General features: G+C 36.3%; 1 pseudogene; it reads left to right on the forward strand.

Moving 5' to 3' along the window:
• LOC109076659 overlaps positions 1–21,572 on the forward strand; it is a 122,251-nt pseudogene that overhangs the window by 60,043 nt on the left and 40,636 nt on the right.

The following is a 21,572-nucleotide window of genomic DNA, read 5'->3' on the forward strand; positions in this document are numbered from 1 at the left end:
TCACGGTACCGTCGTTTCCCCGTCTGCCCCCCCCCACACTGGCCCCACCATCATCCCATCATCCTGTTAATCAAATTACTCCTGAACCAAAATTGACAGTTTTCATTAATTATAAAGGATTATTCTAATTGCAATTCAAATTTATTCATTTAGAACAGACGGCGTTCAGTAATATTTCAGCGCATTTGCATATTAAATGGAGAGGGTTGGTTATTAGGTATGCTAATGTATGCATATTTCCTTATTTTGAACGGGTGGGCCATATGTGGCAGCGGTGCGCAAGGCAGGTGAGGAATCTCCAACACGTTTAATTTGTTTGACAAACACGACGGGGGTCGCAACACGTCCTCTGCCACCCGTCCATTCGGTGTCCTGTCTCCTTCCCATATCTCGGCGAGAAAGGCTCTCCCGTCACGTCAGCTGGCGCGAAAATCGGCGTGGGTGACGCCAGTGCATCAGTGGTGGCTGCCAGCAAGCTGAGTTTGTGTGTGTGTGTGTGTGTGTGTGTGTGTGTGAACATTGATGTACAGTATGAACAGCTTTGCCATTACATCATTTTAACCCTTTTTATCTCTATCCGGTTTTTGGGTTTGACCCACAATTTGTAGGGGACAACTGTATCTTGTTTCAAAGGAGAGCATCTGAGTGGTTTGTTTTTTTGATATGTCTCCCTCCCACCTCCACGCCTCTTGTCTTTTTTTAAAAGCTGTGATCCTGTCATTAGTCGACACATCTGTGATGAAATCAGCCCCTTAAAAATCCTTAAAGCTCCTGTCGAGCTTGCAGATTTTCAAGGTCGTTCAGTGCGAGTGGGAACTGGAAATATATATATATACTGTATATATATATATATATATATATATATATATATATATATATACAGTGGTGTGAAAAAGTGTTGGCCCCCTTCCTGCTTTCAATCAAGAAATCTCTTAAAAAGGACCTGCCTGACAAAGTGAAATAGACCAAAATATCCTCAAAAGCTAGACATCATGCCGAGATCCAAAGAAATTCAGAAACAAATGAGAAAGAAGGTAATTGAGATCTATAAGTCTGGAAAAGGTTTAAAAGCCATATCTAAAGCTTTGGGACTCCAGCGAACCACAGTGAGAGCCATTATTCACAAATGGCAAAAACATGGAACAGTGGAGAACCTTCCCTGGAGTCGCTGGCTGACCAGAATTACCCCAAGAGCACAGCGGTGGCTCATCCAAAGAGGCCACAAAAGACCCCACAACAACATGCAAAGAACTGCAGGCCTCACTTGCCTCAGTTAAGGTCAGTGTTCAAGACTCCACCATACAGTAAGAAAGAGTTTGGGCAAAAATGGTCTGCATGGCAGAGTTTCAAGACGAAACCGCTGCTGAGCAAAAAGAACATAAAGGCTCGTCTCAGTTTTGCCAGAAAACATCTTGATGATCCCCAAGACTTTTGGGAAAATACTCTGTGGACTGACGAGACAAAAGTTTAACTTTTTGGAAGCTGTGTGTCCCATTACGTCTGACATAAAAGTAACACCGCATTTCAGAAAAGAACATCATACTAACAGTAAAATATGGTGGTGGTAGTGTGATGGTCTGGGGCTGTTTTGCTGCTTCAGGAACTGGAAGACTTGCTGTGATAAATGGAACCATGAATTCTGCTGTTTACCAAAAAATCCTGAAGGAGAATGTCCTGCCATCTGTTCGTGACCTCAAGCTGAAGCGAACTTGGGTTCTGCAGCAGGAAAATGATCCAAAACACACCAGCAAGTCCACCTCTGAACGGCTGAAGAAAAACAAAATGAAGTCTTTGGAGTAGCCCAGTCAAAGTCCTGACCTGAATCCTATTGTGATGCTGTGGCATGACCTTAAAAAGGCGGTTCATGCTCGAAAACCCTCCAATGTGGCTGAATTACAACAATTCTGCATAGATGAGTGGACCTAAATTCCTCCACAGTGCTGTAACGGACTCATTGCAAGTTATCACAAACGCTTGACTGCAGTTGTTGCTGCTAAGGGTGGCCCAACAGTTATTAGGATGAGGGGGCAAACACTTCTTCACACAGGGCCATGTGGTTTTGGATTTTGCTTTCCCTTAATAATAAAAACCTTCATTGAAAAACTGCATGTTGTGTTCACTTGTGTTATCTTTTACTAATATTTAAATTTGTTTGATGATCTGAAACATTAAAGAGTGACAAACATGCAAAAAAGTAAGAAATCAAGAAATCAAGCCACTGTATATCAGAGTTTTCCGCTCTTTCCACTTTTCCAGTTCCCACTCCTACTGAAAAAAATTAATTATATATATATATATATATATATATATATATATATATATATATATATATATATATATATACACACATATAGATATAGATATAATCAATCTCATCAGCTTTTGCCAGGTAAACAGAAATAAATGTAGGAGAAAGGTACCTTATTTCTCATGTATTATGTTGAACATTGCAGCATAACTCTGCATTGTTTGTGCTACACACATAAATAATACCTCAAATCATATATAAGCCAAGACTCCTAATGCCTCCCCAATCACATTGTCACATTTTAATACAAAGTTCATCATGTGTTTTGCCTATTTTATTGAAATATATAAATAAGTATTTAACCTATAATAATAAAAATAAAAAAAAATATTATTTAAAAATCTAATAATTTAATAACTTATTATTATTAATATAATATGTTGAGCTGAGTTTCTTTCTATTTAACAGTAATACAGTCAGTCTTTTAATCTATAATAATAATAATAATAATAATAATAATAATAATTGAGTTTCCTTTTCTGTTTTACTTTTATACAGAAATGCCATAATACATAATCTAAAAGTTTACCATTTTAAATGTGAAATGTATCTCAATATTTAATTGAATAAGTTACCTAGCTATAGTTATTAATTATAATAATAATAATAATAATAATAATAATAATAATAATAATAATAATAATAATTATTATTATTATATTTATATTTATATTTATATAGTTCTACAAGTTCTATTATTCTGTAGGACATTCTGTTCAGTTTTATATTTAATGCTTAATATTTAAACATAATAAAGGAAAACAAGATCTAATCCACTTGAAGTGTACATGTGCTTAGCTGTATAGTACATCATTTTGCAAACTTCCCAACAATGCTTAACTGTCCAGTGGTTTGGCTAGTAACAGAATATGAGGTTGCATGTAAATACAGTAGCATTCATTAACTGTACAGTCTGTGACATTGAGTACTAACAGCTCTATTTATCACTGTCAGCCGCTGCGAAACAGAGAGGCTGTGGGGGGTGGTACGGCTAAAAATGAGCTTTTGAGGTTTGTGACTCCTGTAGAAACCCCAGCATAGGCAGAGCGGGCCCTGAAGCCTGTCAGATTGGCCCCTGCTGAAATTAATGAGGTGTAGACCACAGCAAGACTGGTCTATATTGTCAGCATTCATAGTCAATGTTCAGGACTTATTTGCTATATCCCGTCCTGTCTTTTTTTTTTTTTTTTTTTTTTTTTTAACAATCTTGCAGTTTTCATATTGGAAACACCATGATGTGTGTTAGGACATGGGTTACATGGGACTCACCTTGTTCTGAGCTGCAAATTTACTAAAAAAACCCCCACCTTCTTCTAACGTCATATTATATTGTTGCCTTGCAGCCAAGCCAGCTGAAACACTCTCCAAAAATATCTCTCTCGCTTGAATATCACAGGGAATCTGATTCATTTCATGCTGACGCTAAACAACTAAAAATATATCTTGGTTTTACTCTAAAATAACTTCCCCAAAGACAGAAATCTACAAATGTATTATTCTTTGATTTTGATACATTTTTTATAAAATCCTTACTGAAGTGTCAGTCTCCCGGTTGGCCCATTAATGCAGCGGTTGACCGTTCCCGTGCAGGTCCAGTGGAGGTGAGCAGCAGAGGCGGAACAAGGCAAACAGGCTAGAGTGCATTTGTTCTGAGAAATATTTAAAGATGGCAGGGCGTTACAGGACATGAGCGGTATTAGACGAGAAACATGCTGCCATGAATATTTCATGACACTGGGATGTTGTGACTAAATAAAAGATTGAACCTGAAATAGAAATGAACCAATGGCTAGGTGCTGAGGCCACTCTTCCTGTCACTCGCCCGAGACTCCACTCCACTGTGAGATGATGCTGTCATAGCACTAACAGTGTGATACACTGATCATTAAAGATCTCCTCTGGAACATGAACATGGGCACACATTTCCTCATTGCTCTTTTGAAAATAAAACAGTGTATAATGTAGACCAAGCCCATTTGTGGAGACTAAGCAGCAAAAGTGGTTCATGGTTATGATAATATGTCATATAAAAACCACGTTTTTGAACAACACACTGTAAAAAATGATTCACTTTATTTACTCAATAAAATTGTTTAAAATTTTATATCCAATATTATTAATTAAATTTAACACATAAGAATTAATTAGAAATAATCAAATTAGATGCTTACAAGCAACCATTCAAAATGAGTAGAAGAACATGAAAAAAATAAGTAAAATTTACACAAAAATATTGATTTCATTGAAAAAACAAACAAACAAACAAAAAACACTATGCTAAAGAATACTATATTATTCATGCCAGGCCAGTAGTTGGCGATCATGAAACACCCTGTGAAACATTATATGCATGCACATGACGTCAACTTTTTTACAAATTCACATTTTTGTTTCTTACATGATATGATACAGGCATCATGTTCAGAAGTTTGTGTCTTCAGTCCCCCAAAACAGTTATTGAAGTCACCCAAAGTTCACAAACAGAATCACTGAAGGAGAAAAGGATAAATTTATAGGGTTACCATTATAGTGGTCAGTGTTTGCTTTAGTTGGGCTCTTGACCCTTGGCTTTTTAATATTACATTTTGTATGGCTGTTGTAACTGAATTATAACAGCTAGACATGCTTAGAGTAAAGATGTTCAGGTGCTGTTGGTTATGATTTTACATAATCATTGTTTGGCCTGAGTGTTATAAATAGAGTCTGTTCTCTGAGTTAAATTAACATTCAATATAGGAGACCCAGTAATTCAACAATAGATGACCCAAAATTTTCTGTAAAATCCAGAGTTTAAGAATTCTGATTAAGAAAAAATTTGTAGTGGGGAAGGGAAACCTTCTTTTAGGCAAACAGTGACATCAAGAACCAGCGTATGAATCTCAAGAATGGTGACAAACAGCATATTCAGATTAACAGATGAACTGTAAGCATCACAAAACAAGCTACTAAAAATTACTTAAAAAAGTAAAAATAAATAGTGGAACATGCTTTTTGATGGTCACCATTGTTGAGGTTCTCAGCCTGATTCTTGATGTCTGTGTGCCTAAATGAATTTTTTTTTCTTTTTTTAATGTTTTGATCAGAAACGCTTCTAAGATTCTCTCTGATTATGCTGAAAATACCAGACCTTATACTGTACAACCACAGGACACCTGTTGTTGATAAGACACAACCAACTTTTTAATGTTTTTATAATGAAGTCTTATAAAATAACACCACCTGAGCTTATTCGTTATTGTCTTGTTTAACTGCTGTATCACAATTACAGCAACCAAAAAATTGTTTAAAAGTTTAAGGGTCAAGAGCCCAACTAAAGCAAACACCGACCACCGTAATGGTAACCAAAATGTTAGATTATTCTCCTTCAGTGATTCTGTTTGTTAACATCTGGTGTCTTCAATAACTCTGTTTTGGGTTCTTGGAAACATAAGTTTTGAACACGATGCCTGTATCATCTCCATGTAAGCAACAAAAACATGAATTCGTGAATTACATTTTTGCGCTGTGTTTCTTAATCGCCAACTACTGGCCTGTTATGCATAACATAGTATTCATTAGCATAGTGTTTTGTTTTTCTTTCTCAAAGAAATGTTTTTATTTTTATTTATTTTTTTTTATACACTTTACTCTTTTTTGTGCTATTTGACTCATTTTGAATGGTTAATTTCTAAGCATCTCATTTGATTAATTATAATGAATTCTTATGTGTTAAATTTAATTAATAATATTGCTTGTAATCTGTTGCCACAATTTTATTAAGTAAATATAGTGTATTATTTTTAACAGCGTACACCAACTACGCACACATTTCCTATCTTGTATGCCTATAAAAGACGATCAAACCAATCAGAGTAGGTATGGGGCGGGTTAACATGTGCAACCCCGCCCTCTATATGCAGCCTGCAGCCAGGTGCTTCTCGTTTTTTGTCCAACAAAACCAATATTTTTGTATACATTTTACTTATTTTTTTCATGTTATTTTACTCATTTTGAATGATTGCTTGTAAGCATCTCATTTGATTAATTCTAATGTGTTAAATTTAATTAATAATATTGCTTGTAATCTGTTGCCACAATTTTATTGAGTAAATATAGAGTATCACTTTTTACAGTGCAGAGTGAATTACCTGAGATATTCTGAGTAATTCTGTAAGTAGACTTGTCTAAAACGGATCAGTTGAAGACATAGTAGGGCAGGTTGTATGCTTATATGTGATGACCGGTTCTGAACTTGGATGGTTTGCCTCATTTTCTGATCCCGCCACCTATCATCTCAATGTTGTTTTTTAATGTACAATTAAGTATGTGTGCTGTAATACAACATTAAATTATTTTATTCTGCTGGCAGCCCTATTTCGTTACCATTTACAATGTCAAATTGTATGTATATTTTTAAGATTAAATATTAACATAAAAATCTTAATGACCCCAATATATACATTTTAAAATTATATATATATATATATATATATATATCATGTGACACTGAAAACTGGAGTTATGGTGCTAAAAATTCAGATTTAAATCACAGGAAACAATTATGTTTTAAAATATATTAAAATAAAGAGTTAGTTTAAAATGTAATAATATTTCAAAATATTTAATAAAAAAAGAAAAGTCCTGGTGAGCATAAAAATCTACTTTCGAAATATTAAACCATTAACATTAAAACATAACATTACATCTTTCTAATATCATGAGTAATATTTCTTCAGCCAAGTACAAATGCATCTTCTTTTAGGAATAACATCCCTCACATGGGTATCCCCATCCTTAGGGTTCCTTGCCATATTTACGTTTAAAAAACCCTACAGATTTGACCTAGATTTGTCAGTTCTTAATAATAATGTCATAATCAGACTAGATCTAACCAGTGTCCAAACCTAACTCTCTTAGTCTAGACTGAGAGTCTATACTAGTCTCTGTATTATTGATGACAGTTCAGCCTCCCCAGGGGTCTGCCATGGCTGTGCTGTTGGCACAAGTCACAGAGCGCCATCTATCACCTTAAAGAGCCTGCAGGCATGACGGGAAAGAAGGAAAGAAGGAAAGACGGAAAGAAGGGAAGAAGAAGCCTTCTTAGTCCGGTTTGAGTTGTCATTGATGTATTATAGCATCAGCACTATTCAGAGGAAGAGGGAGTTTGTGGAAACACAAGTTTACAAATTTTACCAGGATGAAAATGAATGACATCTGTTTGCTGTCACACTGATTATTATTCCTGGCCCTCTGTGGGGTTATGACCCCTGACATCTGAGGTCAAAGCTGACCTCTCGCAACATGATCGCTTTCCTCGTAACTATTTCCTTCCTCAAATCATAGGAAAAGTAGCGATTAAAAAAAAAATCACTGCAGTTACTGGAAATAGAAGGTCAAGCAGAGTTTATTGTATTGTAAGATGCAACATTCCACACAGTTTGATTGTTTAGAAAAAAAAGTGCATACTGTGCACACTACATAGTATATACTACAGAAATAAAGTAATTTAACTATGTTGTTCAGAACAATCGTAATCCTTTTTTTGTCCTGCGAGACGACTGTGTGGCTCCAGTATCAGCTACCTGTGCTCGGTGGGTGTGAGTTACATACAGCAGAAGCCGCTGCTGGATGATGTCAGTGTGTGTGTGTGTGAGTTTGGCTGCAGTCTCTGTGTATTGTCGGACAAGACCTGGTGCAGATGTAGCTGCCTGGAGGCTGTGTAATGCTAGACCAGCCCGCTCTGGTGCCCGGCTTGGGTTACACACACACACACACACACACACACACACACACACACACACACACACACACACACACACACACACACACACACACACACACACACACACACACACACACACACACACACACACACACACACACACACACACACACACACACACTCAGTCATAACGTGGATCACTGGTTGTCGTAAAATCCCACGCTCCCCCCACCGTTATTCACTCCATCCCAGATGGGACAAATCTCTTGCATGTATGTTCCGCATCCTTAAAACAATATATATATTCCTTATAGATATATTTACCGTATTGATTTTAAGAAAATACAGGATATATTTACAAATAAAATCTAATAAATAAATGAAACAACATTTGATATCTAAGACATATTTTGTAATATACAGTATATCTTATATACAGTATATATATACTGTATATAAGACATTTTATATACTACTATATCTTACTTTTATATTGCTTTTAAAGTATTTAATGTGTCCTTACAGAATAGAAATATCAGACCCCTGCTTTAGGATTTAAAAAAAATCTCAATCAACCCAAACTGGTTTCTCTGTGAAGTCAGATTAATTGAGACATATCTCATCATTGCTCACTGAATTATACCCACCATGAGCTGTATCAGTAGCTCGCTACATTTCCTTGTGTTCAAAGGGGCTGAAGTGCATTCCTCAGCCCATTTTTCAGCAAGATAAATATGACACAAGCCATGACTTCCCCTGAAGTAAATACTGTAAATAATAAAAGACACTTCCCTCACGGCCATTTATAATGAACTGTGCACAAGGGGGTAAAGAGAAGAGAATAAAAACATCAGACTGCGTAGTGAAACACTGCTAACAAACTAGATTTACACAAAGAATAGAGATTTGCATCAGCCTTTTTATTTACCCAGGAAGTTTTTTTTTTTTTTACCATTTTTATTCATTGTTTAGAGTTGTACATTTTACAGTTACATCAGGGAACATAGGAGTTACTTGTCATCATACTAATTTTGATTCACTTTCACATTCAGTTTGGTCTGTTAGAATCTTGAATCTGCTCCAATCCTTTACCCACTCTTTCCTGAAAACACACAGCTTTAGAACTGGTTTATTGCATAATAATGATTATTCATTGGCCATATTTATGACTGGGGCTAAGCTGTATCTGAGTGTGGGAAACTGACCTTTATATTTTTGGGAACGTGGACAGTGAAACCATTTTTAACTGTGGCCATTTGTAATCCAATCACATTTAAAGTGAACCTCAAAACTTGCAGTTCATTTGTTATGTTATACTCACTTCAAATGTAAGGAGAAACGAGAAGATCTGTTTTAATAAACCAAGCACTGACTCGCAATTAGTTTGATCATATTCATGAGATTCTGCTTTTAAACTTTTAACTTAAACTTTCTCTGCAAGCTCCCTCCTTTATAAAATATTCTTTATTTAGCCACCGGAAAATGATCCTCAGCTGTGCTGATCATATCCCACGTCTATCAGAGCCACTTTCAATGTGACCCATCCTCAGTAATTAAACCAGACACAAATAAGAAGGTGATGGCATCTCTACTATAATGCAACTCTTTCCCAGGATTCTGTGAGATAATCAGGAGATTTTCCCTGTCTATTATCCTGCCTAATCTCCATCCACTAATTAACTAGCGCTCTTGGAGCTATATGGGCAAATCCAACTGTAGTTCAACAGTGAGCAGATGTTCAGAGCAGAGAGAGAGTGAACCTGAAATTCCACACACGAGAGATGGAGCCAAAGGAGGGATTTGTGAGGGGAAGTTGCAAGCGGCTAATGCCAATCAAAGCACTTGTTAGGAGATTTTGTTAACATGATTAGAATCAGAAAATATTTCCTTGGTATTTGGTGAGTTGATTCCAAGGCAATATCAAACATAATATGGAATACAGTCCTGATCACAATCAATTCCTAAAATCCCAAGAAAGATCATTTACTCTTTCACATACAGTACCACTGATAGTTGCAAGAAAACCCAAATTTTGTGGTGTCCTTGCATGCTGCATACAATAACATACAGGACAAATGTTTAGTCTGATTCGCAAAATAATGACTCTTATCAGCTTATGCTTTTTAGTGAATCATAAACATACACCACAAGAAGTGTAGTTCCACTCACAAATGACTCCTACTGAATCCTTCTAATGAATCTATCAAAAGGATTGTGTTTTGGAGTTACTGGGGTGTGTTTCCCTAAAGGATCGTTAGCCAACTATGGTCACAAGTTCCGTTGTTACCAACATAGTTCAACGATTCTGTGTTTCCCAAAACCATAGTTCAAACTAACATTCGCAAACAGTGTTGCAAACTTACGTGGTTGGAACTACAGCTCACCACCTGTGGTTAGAAGCATAGTTTCTTGTTAGTAAGACATACAGTATAGGCTTAAATAAATTATGCTCTTGGGGACAATAAGCAAGCTAACATGCATTAAAATCTATATCTTCTATTCTATTTAAATATACATTTTAATCGATGAATTTAGTGCGTCCTCAGTAAGCTCCGTTTCTGAAGAGTGCTCAAGTGCATAAACGCCTAAGGGAACCTCGGAGTATGACGTAAGAGGAAATAGTAAATTAGTCTTCAGGTGCCATGTTGAACACAGCAGCATCTCAGAGATCTCGAATCAGTTAATTAGCAGAAAGTTATTACTCCACTACATGCACATGACATCATTTACAACGGCCCTAAATTGTTGAACTTATGTGGTTCAAACAACAGTCGTGACTGGCTTGTTAGTTTCCACAACAATGCATCGTACTATGGTGGTTAATCAGTGAGTTACGTTGTAGTACGGGAAACGTACCCCTGATTGACTCTTACTGAATCCATTGAACTGTTGAATCAGCATCAAGTTGTCATTACTATATTATCAAATCAGAATAGAGAGCTATATGAAAATTTTGACAATCAGCCCTAAGAATGTTCCTGATTTAGATATGTATATCAGCATGAAAGAGATTTTGATGTATTTCTATAGCTATTATTAGTCGTTCCTGTTTAGGATGCTGTGTAAGATCCGAGAAATGTAATTCTCATTTAATCGCACCATTTTTCCTCAGATGAAGGACTCTCATGGTAGCCTCAATCCCTTCTCTTTTCTGGCAAGTCAAACCCCTCCCAAATCTGATCAGACGGACCGTGAATGAGGTCATCATCTGGAGACAGTTGACCAGTCAGGGCGAGAAACCGTCTTGTTGTCCTTTTATTTGTCTCTGCTGAAGACAGGATAAGACAGGTGGAAGAATGTGGACGTAGTGGCTGTCAGTATGAGTTCTCAGTGCCTCGACTTCACTCTGCTGTCTATGAATTATTTGTGGAGACAGCGATGATAAAAGAGTGTCTCATCAGACGCCACCTCAAGCTCTTTTGATATTTGCGAGAAGAATGACGTTGAAACATCCATATTCAGGGTGTTATGTGTATCTGGCAAGCATTTGTACAGCTGTACACACACACACATCTATGCCTTTGGTATACGGAGAGACATATGATAGCCAGTTTCTGGTTGAGATGAGAAAGTGCCTCTCAGCGTCGTGTAAGCTGTCTGCTGACACGTGCAGAAAATCGTTCACATGCCTGGAGCTTAGAGTTGGTTAGCTGTCTTGTGTTATAGAGTGTGCGAGATGGTCTCTGTGTACACTGCAAGTACTTGTTTCAATTCTGTAATGATTGCTGGCTTGCCATAACAAGGTACAATATTTTACATTCCATTTGAGACAAATTTTTAGCTCCCTGTGGAGATACATCAGAACCCCAAGTGCATTTTATTAGTATCAATGACGAAAAAAATCTACCTGGTCTCATGGCATAAACGCACCTGGGGGCACTTTTTAGTGAGATGCGAAATACGTACAGTACCAATAAGTACATATCACTGCAGTTTCCAAAAGAAATTAATACTAGAAGCAGTAAAACTCAGACACCTTGTATTCCTTTTCACACAAATTTACAGAGTTTCGATTAATAAAGCATAATTTTTGCACAATTACTTGAAAAATATCATGTTATGACTTCAAAACAATATTAATATGCTGGGAGATTTGAAAACTGATGCTTTTGAATGTTCGCATCGCACATACAGTATCTATGGGTTTTCATAGACAGAAGGTTTGTTCGGTAGCTCACGGAGTACGATGTACTTGAGAGGCGAGGAGCTCTGGTTCGAATCCCGTGTAACCACGGATCGACAAAACAGTTCAAATCTGCATATACAGTAAGTTAGATGAAATGGCACGGTTGCATCAACAAATGCATTTTTATATTAGTTTTGCATTTGATAACACTGTGTAGGTTTGGGGTTGGATTTGGTGTAGGGCATATTTCCAACACGATAGAGCATTAACTTTTAGACAGTCCCCGGATATTTGAATTCTGAATCGCCGCAATATGTACCTGAAGCAACGTAATAAAAACACAGCAACACGATCCTATATCAACATAATAAAAACGTGCATTTGTATTTCTCTTTTTTGTTATTTTTTTATTTAATTTTTTTACCAAAACAAAGACCATGGGAATTATTTTAGATATTTAAGTGATGGTTTATCTTTGTATCTTACCATACCTGTATTTATCATACTGTCCCGGAGAATGATGGGAAATGCAGTTTTGCTTTTTTAAACTAGCAATATAAGTAGTATTTTCTGTAAGTACAATTGAATTGAAATGCCATGAATTGAAAATGGAGTCTTATGGCTTCTAGTCCACGTTTGTTAGCTTTGAGGTGTGAAAATACTCTCTCTCGTGAACACACTTATGACAGTTAGAAGAAGCTAGAACTTATGGTTTATAAAGTTTTAAATATGCATATTTTTCTTACACAAACGTATTGCTTCAGAAGGCCTTTATTAACCCCCAGGATCCGTGTGGAGTACTTTTTATGATGGATGGATGCACTTTATTTTGCTTCAAAATCTCAACTACCATTCACTGCCATTATTAAATCTTGGAAGAGCCAGTACATTTTTTAATATAATTCTGATGGTATTCATCTGAAAGAATAAAGCCATATACACCTACAGTAGGATGTTTAAGGGTGAGTAAATCATGGGGTAATTTTCATTTTTTTGGGGGGTGAACTATCCCTTTAAATTGCCTTTTAATATGTTCCTCCCCAACTTCCTGTTTCAATAGGAAATGCATCAACAAAGGAAAGGAAACTCATAAATCTCATGAATATGATCATTTTAATATGTCAGCCAGACAAGAGGGCTCTATATACAAAAATAGTAATGGAATCACAAGGGAAAAGGAAAGCAAAACAAGAGACTTTCAAAATAAGAGGCTGAATAAATTCAAAATAAAAGACTTAACACAAGATATAAAGACAAAACAAATATCAAAACACAATCATTAGCCAAACAAACTCTCTCACTCCCAGTGCGCATCATTCTGTTTTCCCTTGTCTCTTGGCCTGGTCTAACCCACCACTCAGTTCACCTCCCCAGAGAAGACAAACAGACAAAGAAGAGGTATAAAGCCAGTGTTTATTTGCAAGAAAACAAAAGTAGTAAATCTGCCAGCCCCCAAGGTACGGGACCCTCCCAGCCCTGCTAACCGTTAATCAGCCCTGCCTCTCTGTGTGTGTATGTGTGTGTGCGTGTGTGTGTGTGTGTGTGTGTGTGTGTGTTAGCTGGGCTAATGATTTCCCAGCTAGACCACCACACCAGCCCCCCCCACGACCCCCTGAGCTAGCCCCCAAAATCAATCTTGCTCTCATGAATTATTGAGTTGTTTGCCTTCAGCCTTTTACAATAGACCTGTCTCTCTTTTTCTTTCTCTCTTACACTATTTTTGCACTCTTTTCTTCTCTCTCTCTTTTTTTATCATTGGGTTGGTTTGTTGGGGTTTCTGTCAAAGAGGTTTCCAGAGGTCAGGTCATCTATGTTGCCAGGTGAAAGTATGGACTGTGTGTGTGCTTTTGGCTAAAGAGTCAATTTCCTGTTGGATCAATGCAAGATGCTGCCTGTAATAAGGATGTCAAAAGTACCAGTACTTTAGTAGATGCTACCAGTCTTTCTATAGTACTGATAGTGAGTTCCAACACTGTATAATAATGTTTAATGTTTAATGTAAAAAAAAAAAAGTTTTTAATTATATACAGTTAAATATGTAAAATACTTATTATATTTAATTATTTAGAATATTATATTAATCTTTTAATTTACTTCATGAAGTACTGTACTATTTAAAGTAATGTTTAATATTTGTATTTAATTTGTATTTTTTATGAATGTTTTTAATTATACATTTAAATAAACTATTAAAATAAAATAAAATAAAATAAAATAATTATTTAGAATTAAAATTATATTAATCTCTTGATTTGATTCATGAAGTAATATATTTTAATATACTGCTTCCATGTCTTGCATTGTTGAAATATTCTGAAGGTTTGACGGAATCCTTCAAAGGGATGTGCAACCCAACAATAACAACAAATTACAAACCATCTACATTTTCATTCATTATCTATTTGTGTTTCTAGTTCAAGTAGCTATTAGCACCACAAAAAAAGGTAGTTAAACTTAGCAGTCCAACAAGGTGTCTTATTATAGAAAAGCTGTGCTTACAACACCGAATATAAGCATGAATATGATCCAGGTGAACCAGTCATCAACTTGATTTCCATATCTCCAGGGACCTCTCAGTTTGATTGACAGCTCTCTGTTCCCACACTGGGGTGAGCAATTACCAGTCCTGCATATTAAGAATTGCTTGTGTAAAATGATGCTCCCGCGTGATTTTCTCTTTCTGTGTAGTTTTTGGGGCTGGTGTTGCATTTATGCATATATGAAACTGAGAGAGAGAGAGAGAGAGAGAGAGAGAGAGAGAGAGAGAGAGAGAGAGAGAAATTTCATCTAAAAACATGATAGCAAGAGTTAGGAGTGAGTCAGTCCATAGCAGTGATTCAATCATGGCATGACATCATCGTTTGAGTGACATCACATCTAGTAATCATGTCACACCCTTTTTGAGTCATAGAACTGGCATCAAAGGAATAGTTAATTGCAAAATGAAATCAGCCTCATGTCATTCGATACCCATGTGACTTACTTTCTTCCATGAAACATGAGGAAATGGTATGAGAAATGTTTACGCTGCTTTTTCCCAATGAAAGCATACAGTGGCAAGGAGCTTTCAAATACCAAAAATGTTTAATTAGCACCAAAAAGTGAAAAATTATCTGAATACATTAAAATACAGCTGGTAAAAATGCATTACACCAGGTTTAACACACTGACAATGGAGAATCAATGATATTTCATGACAGTGACAGTCAGACTTGGCCCAACATATCTTATGAGCGAGAAGAAGATTGGAGAACTATATGTCATATGGGTTTAGAGTAAATTATGACAATTTTCAGTTTTGGTTGAACTAAGACTTAACATTAACAGTGAGATATTTCTCTGTTACTTTCAGCGCATGATGTGTGATATATGTGAGACTTCACTAATTAGATGACAGACTTTTTAGTAACATTGATATTATTTAGTAGTTTTGAGTCAAATACAGAGGAAAGACTATGTGAAAGAGAAAAAAAGGTGGGATCATATGGGTACACTGTTCCGAATTCACTTTAACCAACAGAAAATGCCAAATAAAACAAAATCACCAATTTATTTATTTATTTATCATATGTAAACACACATAAGAATATGCCTAGTATTTCTCTTGGCATGATGGTGTTGACACTGTTGCAATAGTGGTATCAAATGACTGCTGCTATCAGCATTGAATTCTCACCACTACATCAGGAGCCAATTCTACAGTATTCCACAAAATGATCGATCTGGTCAAATTTACGTAATTTTTTCTTGATTAATGTCTATTAGCGTGTCATTTATGTGCATATGCCAGTGCTGTAAAATGAAACTGTATAAATGCTCAGAAACACAGAGTACTTGCAAATAATGCATGATATAACTGCTTTATTATTATGTTATAAATGTGTAATAACACAAATTTAAATCTCTTTGTAGGGATTTGGGCAATATTGAATGGTATAATTTAAATCATGCAGAATAGATTAGTTGGTAAGGCTGAGAGAGGAAGAGACCAAGTGAGTGAGTTCAAGGAGAGAGAGACCCAAAAAATACAAATACAAAAAAAGTGGATAGGGAAGACCCTCCTCTCCCAATCTCTCTCTCTCTCTCTCTCTCTCTCTCTCTCTCTCTCTCTCTCTCTCTCTCTCTCTCTCTCTCTCTCTCTCTCTCTCTCTTTCTCTTTCTGATTCACTTGGAAGTGTGCGTTAGCCCTCATAAAATATTAATGTTGGTTGTGCTCAGAGCCATAATTGCCATCTCAGTCCGTGAATAATTTACGCTGCTGTGCTGTTCACATGGGCTCATTTACTCTTGGTGTGGCTCGCACCATACAGGAATATGGCACAAGCAGCTATGGCCGCTGTTTTGCATTTATTAACCAAATTAGATTACCTCATGCAAAAGCTTCTCTCATCATGATATCAGCCCCTACTGAATTTCAGGAAATGCAAAAACCTGTTTCTTCAGCATCAGCCACACACAATATAGTTTAACAAGGCTCTAAATGCGCTGAAATAACACTGTGCCACATGAGTATTTAAATTACACCATTGTGATTTGTTTCAACATACAGTACTGCCACTTTCTATTAAATTATGCTTATTAAAGATACATTACACAAAACTACTAATATTCCACTATTATGCTTAAAAAGATCATTTTTAATTTAGTTTAAAACATTTAGATGTATTGATCTATTGATCATAGCTGCAGTCAATTAAATAATTGAGAAGAGTGTATAATATAATATAATATAATATAATATAATATAATATAATATAATATAATATAATATAATATAATATTTCTATAATATAATATAATATAATATAATATTTCAAAATCTCTCATCAAGTATACGATATACTAATAGTTTATAGAATTATATGTTTATAATTATTCAGTATTATATATTTATAATATAATACAATAGATGCAGTTGATTAAATGATTGGATTGATAATATAAAATAAAAATCTTCATTTTTTACAGTAGACCATTTGGACTGAAATTGGTTTTAAGTAAAGAAGCTAGTAGATTCTTTGTCACCCTTTTTATTTATACTTTTGTGTTTTGTGTGATGTTGTTCATGTTCCAGATGTGAACTACAACCTGAACTAGTCATAATGATTAAAAAAATAAACATACTAATCATAGAAGAGATTATACAAGTCATATTACAATTCATGTTATAAAATTAATTGCACTTTTAATGTTTTTTTTTTTTTTTTAAATAAATTAATCAATCCAGACAACAAAATGTGCAGAAATGAAGACCCTGAATAAAAATTGAAGAACTGCTTCATTCTCAACCATTATTTTACTCTAAGGATCTTTGTTTTATTTAGTGTATCCTCCTGTTTTTCTCCTGAATTCATCAGCGGTGGTGTATTGTGATCTGTTATAGGGAGGTCACAGGTGTCTCACTGTTAGCTCGTGTAAGTAAGTATGGCTCCACACTCAACCCCTCTAGTAATTGGCCTTCATTGGAGTGCCCTTAACTGAAGACGACAGCAAGGTCCTTTCAAATAACCATAGGATGACTGTGGGTGTGTGAGTGTGTGTTCATGAGATGATTCACACACACCTGAGTGCTCTTTGCCAAATAACTGGGCTTGTCAGGCCACATTAGGTCAAAAGTAAGCAGCCTCCTGATATTAACCTGACACATATAAAGGCACATATCATATGGATATACACACACAAATGCACATTTAAAGTGAATTTGGACACTTAAGTCATGGAGGAGTGCCATTATATTAAAAAGCAAAATATTAAAACTAAATGGCGTCTGCAAACAGATGTTATTTGAGATTTTCTAACTTCACTTTTTATTAATCCACAAATTGCACATTCCCCTTGACAGTTTTGAATGAATTATAAATATCTTTTTCACAGTGCATTCTGGGATTGCTTTCTCTGTAAAGGACACATGTGATGCTCCCTTCAAATTTGGCTAAAACAAGGTGTCTTACTAGGCAGCATAATTAAGTTACCAAACTTTTGTTGCAATGATGCTTTTGGAACTGAGCAATTGTGGGTGTGTTTGAAACAGAGTGAGCAAGTTATAGAATAGCTGATTCATTATATAACACATTCGGTGTCATATTGACAAAAGAGACAGACAGAATTGCAAACAAAGAGGCAAGAGAGTGAAATACATGAGAAAAAAGGTCCTGACAGACGGTTGTGTGCCATGGCATTATCCAGTTAGACACACACACTGTTTGTATGCCAGTCAGAGCAGCTGGTGTTGTGCTGTTACAGCTCTAATTCCAGTCTGTGAGTGAAGGGTTTGTGATAGTGCCCATAAATGTGCCCGCTTTCAGCTGACCATGATTACGAGAGACAGACATGCTTTTCTGTTTGGTTGGGAGTCTATGTGTGTGTGTGTGTGTGTGTGTGTGTGTGTGTGTGTGTGTGTGTGTGTGTGTCTTTCAATCAGCGAGCTGTCTTAGTAGCGTTTCCCCATGCGACAGATGGACGCTCCACATTTCAGCACACTGCCTGTTGCTGTGTGTTTGTCCGTGCATGTGTTCGTGTTACTGAACTTTTAGGGTGTGTAAAAGCTCATACTCTCTTTAAAAGTGTTGTATGGTGGGCCTTTAGTTCAGCAACCTTTTTTCTAATCAATAATCTTTTTTGTTGTTGTTGTTGTTGTTGCATTGGGTTATTTGGATATTTGATTATCTGGACAAAAGTATTAATATACTTGGGCAGAAATATATTTCTTAAGATATAGAGTTTTTTTATTTGATTTATTTATTCACATATATCATGAATTACTCATTTCTATACTAATTTATAAATATGTCAATTTTTTTGAACATTTTAAAAACCTGGACTAACATTGCTTTGTCGTTAAAAGGTCAAATTATCTGATATTTTAAGAGACATTTTTGACTTTATGGTTTTTTGGGGGGTTCTTTTGTATACAGTTTTTAGGTTTTTTTGTTTTTTTTTTTTGTTGCAGAAGTGAAGCAGTGAAAAAACACACAATTGAAAACACACCCGAGCAGTGGGCAGCCATTTATGCTGCGGTGCCCGGGAGCAGTTATTTTTTCGGTGCCTTGCTCAAGGGCACTTCAGTCGTGGTATTGCCGGCCCGAGACTTGAACCCACAACCTTAGGGTTAGGAGTTAAACTCTCTAACCACTAGGCCACGACACTAAATAGATGTTTTCTTAAGAACTAGAATCTAAAGTTCTTGGTGGAATTTAGAAAGGTTCTCCTGTTGCATCAGAATCACCATTTGTGGTTCTAATTGGATCTGTCTAATTTCACTCGTTCAGAGTTTTGGTGAACTGGTCAACTGGCCCATTTACAATGTTTAAATGTTTATCTATCCTGTTTTAACATTTCAGAACATTCAACGGATTCCTTCAGTTCACCGCTAACCAATAATTTTTCTTCTTTTGCAGATTTTTTCTCAAGTTTTTCCTGAAATGCAATCAGAACTGCCTGAAGAATGCAGGAAATCCACGGGACATGCGGCGCTTTCAGGTAAACAACTTGTCTTTTAATCTTTTCATTCATTATCTCATTACTTCTGCTTACTTTAATAACATCCATCCTTCTGACTCAGTGTTTCCAACTCTCTTAGTCTGCTTTTGCTGATCTGATCTGGATGTTTTTGTATACCAGTGTAAAATCTTTGGAGTAACTGTGCTCTCATTTAGTATTATTTTATTTATTTTTTTCATGCGTAAAATAGTAATTTCTCTGCATGTAGTTTTACAGTCTTCAGCATTTGATGGTATTAAAAATCTGGCTCCAAGCCTGTAAACACACTCTGCATAATTGCACAACAGTGTCGCTCACGCAGTGCATGTGTGTTTGAGTGCGAGACACTGAGTAAATAACCCATCCCTGCTTTGCAAGAAACACAAGACCTTGACCTCCAGTCATTCATTGGTATGTGACCCTTGTTGCTTTCACAAGCACTCTTACACACACACTGCCTGTTCATTATGTCCTCACACTGTTCCTACACTCATCAGACAAGCATCTTTAAAGACAACATGAAATGACTCTAGTTAGCAAACTGTGGACTCAAAGTTCAGTTTCCAAAATATCAGTCTGATTTAGATCAGTATTCAATGCTGAAGTAAGATATTATCTCAGCAGCTGTCTGTATAGTTCTGTCTATAAATGAATCATTTGCAGCACTCTATGAGTGAAGTCACAGTGATTGTGTAATTAGCAGCAGAACGCAGTCATATTTTATACAGTGAGCGTGCAAGAATGCAGAAGAGAGACTTTCCATCACACACATACACAATGTGATGTCATAGTGCGGTGGCTGCTAGCAATCTCAGACGTTTCTTCTAAAATTCCTTATAGGAGAACAACAAATAAGACACATGTTGAGATACAGTAAGAGAACAGAGATGTAAATGTGATGTATTTAGCTCAAATTGACTGGTCAGATTTTGACCTTGGAAGTGGGAAATATTTGAGCTCATAGTGTTGTATTTATGTTGAATTGACTTGTTAGATTTTTTTTTTGTTAGTGTGGATTTTGAAACTTTAAACTGACCCTTTTTTTTTTTTTTAGTTTATGAGAAGCAGGAGAATCGCCATTTGAAAATGTCCATGTCATTGCTATCTAGGAGCAACAATTGAGATATTAAAGGGACTCACACCTCTAAGCATCAAGGACCGTAAGAAGTAAAAATGAGACGGAGATTAGGTAGGGAGAGAGAATAAAGTGAAACTGTAAGTATATGCTTAACAACATCCCTCAGAGACTTACCTCTCTTCACCAAGTCCTTTCTTTTTTGAAGAGGCAGAATTTCCTCTCAAAGCTCAACAGCAATTGAAATAATAGGGTCTATGTGGGGTACCAGGGGGCCTCTGCAGCTTAAGAGGGCCTGTTTCTGCCACTCATAATGGCGATCTCACACACTTATTACATTCTTACCATTGTCTCTGGGCGCTCAAGTACTGCCTGCTTTTTAATTGAATTAATCCGAGCAAACCTCTATCAGCAATCAATCAGAGAGAGCAGGGCATTGTGGGATAGGCAGAGAAGTGTGTTTGTATATGGTGTTAATTAGTGTACAGCATGGAAATGATTAGAGACTGCGAGTGCTTTAATTGCAGCGCTGCTTTTGAGGTGAGGCGTCAACTCCGGTTGACAAAAATTACACACTTTACTTCAAAGTGACAAAATAAAACTCCTTTTCTGTCATTTTCACCCATACCCTGCCTTTACAGGTGGTTGTGTCGACGACAGTGAGCGTAGAGGGACATGTTCTGGCTGTTTCGGACAATATGTTTGTGCACAACAACTCCAAACATGGCAGAAGAGCTCGGCGACTGGACCCGTCGGAGGGAACGCCGTCATATCTGGAGCACGGTGAGTTACTGTGGATTTAACACAGAGAGTTTAGCAGATAAATGGGATTGTATTTGCTTCTTTCTGTTGAATTGGCTGCTAAATAGAATTGGGAAGTCTT

The sequence above is a fragment of the Cyprinus carpio genome, chromosome A21, assembly GCF_018340385.1.
Source record: "Cyprinus carpio isolate SPL01 chromosome A21, ASM1834038v1, whole genome shotgun sequence".
Lineage (NCBI taxonomy): Eukaryota > Metazoa > Chordata > Actinopteri > Cypriniformes > Cyprinidae > Cyprinus > Cyprinus carpio.